Source organism: Phascolarctos cinereus, unplaced genomic scaffold (genome assembly GCF_003287225.1).
Source record: "Phascolarctos cinereus isolate Bilbo 61053 unplaced genomic scaffold, phaCin_HiC Scaffold_5;HRSCAF=322, whole genome shotgun sequence".
In the NCBI taxonomy this organism is placed as follows: Eukaryota; Metazoa; Chordata; class Mammalia; order Diprotodontia; family Phascolarctidae; genus Phascolarctos; species Phascolarctos cinereus.
Genome location: NW_027555958.1, coordinates 368,148,683 through 368,156,031, shown reverse-complemented (window position 1 = coordinate 368,156,031; position 7,349 = coordinate 368,148,683).

Genomic DNA, 7,349 nt, shown 5'->3' with positions numbered 1-7,349 from the left:
TTTAAGTTTTCTTTCCTCCACTCCTTGAGATGTAAAGGAAGAGGGGTGAAGGAGAGGATGCTGCCTTCTCTTCCCGGTCTTTCGATGCTGCCCGACCTATCTCTAAAGTCTCGACCCCTCCCCCACTCCCTTTCTTCGTGCTTTTTCTCCCAGATCCCATCACACTCCATTTTGGGCTTCTAACTACCAGCACACTTTGTCCATCCTTTCTTCCTCCTCACCTTTCCACTTGCTCTGTCTCAAGGCTGAAGGAGAAGGAGGGGTGACTTACTCCTGGAGATGTGGCAGGTTCAGTGTATCCACTAACAGGTTAAGGAACTCCAGACATTCAACAGGCTAGAATTATTTTTCAACAGGCTAGAATTATTTTTCCTCAGGCTTTCATTGGCTGGGTCTCATTGTACTAGAATTTCAGGTCATTTTAAACTAGAAGAGGAAGAAATAGTTTTTACAGGCTTCTCCCTGACCAACTTCTTCTCGGTCTCTCCCCTTGCCCTACAACTCACACCTCACATCTTTAGTTTCAAGAAGGCCAACAAAGGAGAAATGTTCAACCGGCTACACAGTGTTGTGCAGTCTATGTGCACCGAGTATAAGGAAGGATGTTTGAAAATGTCCAAAGAGCTAATAAGTATGCCTGTAAAACTGAGTGTGACTCTCCGCTCGTCCACTAAGCTACCAAATGAGGTCAGGAACTGTCCATATGTGCAGTGTTTAGGGTTTGTTTTATATGTATGTGTGTACTGTATGTATGTATGTATATGTGTATAGATGTATATTTATATATGTGTGTATAATTATATGTATACATATACAGAATACACATGCACCTATATATACATATACACCTGTATCTGTTCTGTAATATCTACATATATGTATATGTGTATATATTATATATGCAGGTGTGTGTATATGTAGATATATATATGAAGATATAGAGATATGTATACATATGTACATATATACATATACATATATGTATGTGTGTGTGTATATATATATATATACATATATATGTATGTGTGTCTATACATATGGTGTCTGGAAAGCATTATTATTATTAAAGGCATATATCACTGCCCATTTTTTAAAATGACACATGAAGATAATAGAGTTGTGAAAGAAAAGACTAACAGTCCTAGCTTTTAGGCATATGATGAACAGAAAGAAAAAGCCAAAGAGAAGTGGGGAAGGCAGGGGATTTTTAGAACTGGATCATTTTGATATAGTAGAAAGAATATTGAATTTACAGTCAGAGGATCTGGGTTGAAATTCTAGCTTTTTCCACTTAGTACTTGTGTGATCTGGGGTCTCAAAATGAGGTGATTGGACTGGTGACTATAAGGACCCTTTGAAACCTAATTCTAGTACAACTCTAATTTTACAGGAAACTGAGGCACAGAGAATTTAAGTGAATTGTCCATCATCACATAATTAGTTAGTATCAGAGTCAAAACTAGAACTTCGGTCTCCGGATTTCCAGGTCAATGTTTTTCCCCAGCACGATGAAATTCTCTAATTACTTTCTAAAACACAGATTCAGTATTCAATAGGCCTGTTTGGCTGGTATACAGACTTATCTAACTAAGAGAGATGAGAAATAGGGATGAGGAAGTTTAGTTTTTACAAGGCATTGTCCCAACTGAAAGAACATGGGCAGAACCAAAAACTGACAGCCTATATGTGAGCAGAATGGAAAAGATTCTAGGACTGTTAGTCTTTTCTTTCACAACTCTATTATCTTCATGTGTCATTTTAAAAAATGGGCAGTGATATATGCCTTTAATAATAATAATGCTTTCCAGACACCATATTTAAGCCTCACAACAACCCTGTGAGATTAGTATGAAGGGAATACTAAGAAAGTAAATAATACCAAAAAACAGTTCCTGCCCTCACAAAGCTTACGTTCTAAGGCAAGAGACATCATGCAAACGAATAAATAATACAAGATCAGTACAGAGAAGAAGGAAGGGAACCTGGGATGGAAAGCTTAAGCTGATGGAGAAAGGCCTATTACAAAAGATTGTCTTTGAGTCTTGAGAGAAGTTAAGGATGCCAAGAGGCAGACCTGAGGAGGGAAAGCATTCCAGGCCTAGGTGACACACAGCGCAAAGGAGACTAGAGAGCCAGTGTCATGTTTGAGGAATAGTCAAGTAGACTGGTATTGTTCAGACTTAGTGTCCATGGAAAGGAATAATGTGAGAAGACTGAAAAGGTAGAAAGGCATCTGGTTGTGAAGTGCTTTAAATACTAGAGAGTTTTCTATTGAATCCTAGAAGTAATGGGGTACAACTGGAGTTTATTGATGGAAAGGGATGGGGTGGAGGAGGGACCTGTTGTTCAGTCATTTCAGTCCTGTCTAATTCTTTGTGGCCCCATTTGGAGTTTACTAGGCAAAGATACTGGAGTACTTTGCCATTTCCTTCTCCAGCTCATTTTACAGATTAGGAAACTGAGGCAAATGGGGTTTAAGTGGCGTCTCCAGGGTCATACAGCTAGTAAGTGTCTGAGGCCAGATTTGAACTCATGAAGATAAGTCTTCCTGACTCCAAGCCTGGCACTCTATTCACTATGCTTCCTAGCTGCTCCAAAGGGACGTGAGCAGACTTATATTTTAGGAAAATCACTTTGGCAGTTGTGTGTATGTTGAATTAGAGAGGGGAAAGACCTGAAGAAGGGAGACTGATTAGAAGGCCTTTGCAATAGTCTAGACAAGAGGTAATGAGTGCCTAAATTAGAGTGGTGATATGTAACTGACGAGAAGGGGACAACAGAGATGTTGTGAAGGTAGAAGGGACATGATCCAGCACCTTAGGTTGAGAACCTGAGTGACCAGGTCAAGCTCACATGGACAAGAGGAGGGCTTGGGGGAAAAGATTGTTAATTTTGCTGTAGATGTGTTGAGTTTTAAGGGTCTACTGGACATTCAGTTCCACATATCTGGTAAGTCGTTGGAGATGTAGGATGGGAGCTCAGAAGATAGGCCTGAATATACAGTCGGGAGCCATCAGCATAGAGATGGTAACTGAATCCATGGGATTCACTAAGTGAAACAGGAGAAAGGAAGAAGAGTAGAGGGCCCAGGCCAGAGCCTTGGAGACACCCATAGGAGGAGAACCAAGAGAGAGCAATGACCCCAAAACACACAGAGGAAAGAAGATCCAGAAAGAGAAGGTGACAGATTCAAATATTGCAAAGAGAATGAAAATTGAGAAAAATCAGGTCTCACCTGACTCCCAAGTACAGGATTTTTCTTGCCCTGAGTAGATTGAGTTGTCAGACTTTGTTATATATGGTACCAACTATTTTGTTACTCCTCTTCTACTGCTACCCCCTTTCCCATAACCTTCATTCCTGGTCCCCTTCCTCCTGTTTTTCAATTATGAGTTACGTCATTGTTTCTCTTGTCTTCCCCATTAGATTGTAATCTCCTTGAGGGCAGGGACTGTCCTTTGCCTCTTTTTAACATCTCCGATGCTTAGCACAGTGCCAGACATATAGTAGAACATTTAATAAATGTTCATTGATTGACTGATATTCTGTCTCCCACAATGAGATAGCAAACTCCCTGAGCTCGGGACTCATCTGTTCCTTTCGTACCCCTTCAGTGAGCACACAATAATGCCTGTTGAAAAAAAAAAAGGTAAATAAGCATGTTGTAGTGGAAAGAACCCTGGACTGAAGTTAGAAGACCTTTAGCTCTGGTCCAGGCTTATCTACTAACCAAGCTCTGTAACCTTAGGCAAATCATTTAATTTTTTGGGCAGCATCTAAAAAAAGAATCAAAAAGAGGACTTGGACTAAATGATAGGAGACAGTTCGGTGTAGTGGCAAACAGTGATGGATTTGGAATCAGGATTCAAATCTTTGCTCTGCCATTTGCTACCTGTGTGACCTTGGACAAGTTACTGTACCTCTGGGCCTCAGTTTCCTATTTTTAAAATGAGATGGGTTGGACTCAATCATCTGTAAGGCCCCTTCCAGTTCTAAATCTATGATCCAATGACCTTTGAAGTCACTTTCAGTCCTAATAAAAAAAGATCTTCTGGTTCTAAAATTCTATGATTTAAATAGTAACCCTTACTGTTACAGCCTGAAAATGAGCATAACATAAAAGGAAAAGCTCCTAAATCAATGAATCTTTTATTTTCAAAAGTACTTTCATTCTCCAAAGCTGTTTATAACAAGAAAGAAATATGAGCACACAGTGTTACCATCTTTTAGGAGGATGTGCTACTTTCAATGCAATTGAACATCTGTTAAACCCCTACTATTTGCAAAGTGTAGGTTGGTATCCTAGATGATATAAAATGAATGAATGAAAAAGACAAAGGCAAAATAATTCCTGTCTTCAAGAAGCTTACATTCTGCTTAGTTTTTCGTCAGTGGAAAAAAATCTATTTTCTCTCTCTTCTGCTTCCCTTTCCTCTGGAAAAAAGAAAAGAAAAGAAAAGAAAAACAAGACCCTTGTAACAAATATGCATAGTCATGCCAAAAAAATTCCTGTGTTGGACATATCCAAAAAATATGTCTCAGTCTACACCCTGAGTCCATCACCTCTCTGTCAGGAGGTGAGTAGAATGATTTCTCATGAGTCCTCTGGAATTGTGATTGGTCATTGTGTTTATCAGAGTTATTCAGTATTTCAAAGTTGTTTGTCTTTAGAATGTTGTTGCTATGGTTTCAATTGTTCTCCTGGTCCTGCTCCATTTCGTCTGTGTCAGTTTATATAAGTGTTCCCAGATTTCTCTGCAACCGCCCTCTTCATCATTTCTTATAGCACAATAGTATCCCATTACATTCTTGTGCTAGAATTTGTTTAGTCATTCCCCAATTGATGGAAACCCCTTTCATTTCCATTTCTTTGCCACTACAAATAAAGTTTCTCTAATTTTGGGGGTCCTTTTGGGTCCTTTTACTCTTTCTTTGATCTCATTGAGGGTATAGGCCTACAAGGAGTGTTGGAGGGTCTTAAATTCTACTTGTACAAAGAAAAGAATAATAAAATAATACAAGATAATTCAAGGAGGGAGAGAGCATGACACGGATGTGACATCTGAATTAAAAAAAAATAAAGATTGAGACAAGCAGAGTTAAGGTGAGAGCGCATGCTAGGCTTGGGTAGCTGTCCATAGGAATGCACAGGGGCCGGAGATAAAGTGATGAGTGTGGGAAAGAGCTAATACTCTAGTCTGATTGGAATGTAAAATTAATTAATGAAAAATAAAATAAAATTAATGAATGGGAGTAGCATGAAATGAGGCCAAATAGGGAGGTTGGAACCAGATAGTGAAAGAACTTTAATGACAAACTGAGGAGCTGTGTTTGATGCTAGAGGAAGTAGGGGGACACTGAGAGATTTTAAGCCAGAGAGTGAAATGGTTAGAGCTATGCCTTAGTAAAATTCTTTTGAAAATAGGGTGGACTCTGGATTGGCAAGAAGAGAGAGATTGAAATCAATGTGGAAGGAAGAACTGAAGAAGAGGGAAAAGTCATGGATTACTAAGGTTTAGAACTTGAGTAACTGGAAAACTGGTGGTACCTTCAGTTGAAATAGGGGTGTTTGAAAAAGTATAAAGTTTAGGCAGGAAGGTAATGAGTTCTTTTTCAGACACGTTGATTTTTGAGGTGCTGTTGATATCCAGATAGTTAGTAAGCAATTGATAATATGGGATTAGAGTTCAGGAAATTAAGACTGGTTTAAGGGTCATCTGGGTAGCGATTATGTAAGAACCAGTGGTAATGTAGATAGAAAAAAGAAGCTACATAACATTCAAGGCAGAAATCAGGGAATTCTTCAGGGAAACTTATCCTAAGAGGGTGGGACATTCGATAATCCAGCCAAGGAGACTGAGAAAATAAGTTGGACAAGTAGAAAGAGATCTCAGATATATCAGTGTCACAGAAATGAAGGGATGAGTGAATATTGAGAAGGATAGAGTACTCATAAAAGTCAGAAGCTTCTGATGGGACAAGTAGGTGGAGAACTGAGAAAAGGCCATTAGATTTATTGGGAGTTAAACCACGTCAGCAAACTTGGGGAGAGTGCCTTCAACAGATCGATGCGCAGAGCCTTGCTGTGGAACCATATGACAAATGAAAAACTACAAAGAAGCCGAGGAGGATTGGCTAATGCATCATAGACAATCTATTTTTCACAGTGACATTGGGTGGATCAAGGTTGATGAGCATTAGCTACACCACCCAACAAACAGATTGGAGCCCACAGGATCATGCATAGATAGCCAGGAGGCTGAAAATTCCATGAGATGAGCAAATGGTTGGACAGAGTGGGAACAAGTGATCCAGAGATGGCGGCTTCTGGTGTTCAGTGGTTCTGCACTTGTAATGACAGATTCAAAAAGGAATATGGCACTATATCACGTAGTGTATGTGAGAACAGGTACTTAATAAATACCAGTGCCAACGAGGACTTCAAATGTGGTTGAACAGCCCTTGTCTAGAGAACCTCAACTTCCACATTTCCAGTAATGTTTATAGTACTAGCCAGACATTTCTGTAGTAATTGCATTGTTTTAATTCTATCAATTCTGAAGCGAAAGATAAGATGACCTCTTAAGACTCCCCCTTCCAGCTTCTAAATTAAACAAGATAACCCCAAATTACACATTTAACTAAACCACCGATAAAAACAAGCTATTAGTTTACTTCAGAAGACTTGTCTTGTTTTGAATCGGTATGTGGGAGTAATGATAGACAAACAAACACACTTTATTGCATTACAGTGTGAACTCCTTTTGAGGAGGAGTTGTTTCATTCTTTGTATTTGAATTCCTAGAGCTGAACAGAGGGCCTGGTACATAGTAGGAGATTAATAAATGCTTGGTGATTGGTGGGTGAAACACACTATACTACATGGCTCTTTGAAGACAAACCCTTACCTCCTCCTCAATTACCCCATCAAAAAGGGCTCCATCAGTTTCCTGCTTGAATCATTGTCAGTAATGAGGAACCCACACCCTCCCATAGCAGTCCATTACAATTTTGGAGAACTTGAATTGATAGGCAGCTCTTGCTTATATTGAGCCGATCTATACTATTCTACCTGTTGATCTCTGGGGACAAGCAAACAAGCTTAATTCCTCTTCTACATCAGGAGTCTTTATTTGATGATAGCCATTGTTTTCTTTCTCCCTAAGCTAACTATTCCTGTCTAGTCCCCTCAACTAATGCTCCTCTGATGTTATTTTTTGGACCTTCTTACCACCTTAGTTGTTTTCCTCTGGAGACATTTATCAATATCCCTCCTAAAACATGGGTCTGAACACCACACTCCAATGAAGGGTACAATGCTGGACTGAAAGCCAGAAAGACCTGGATTT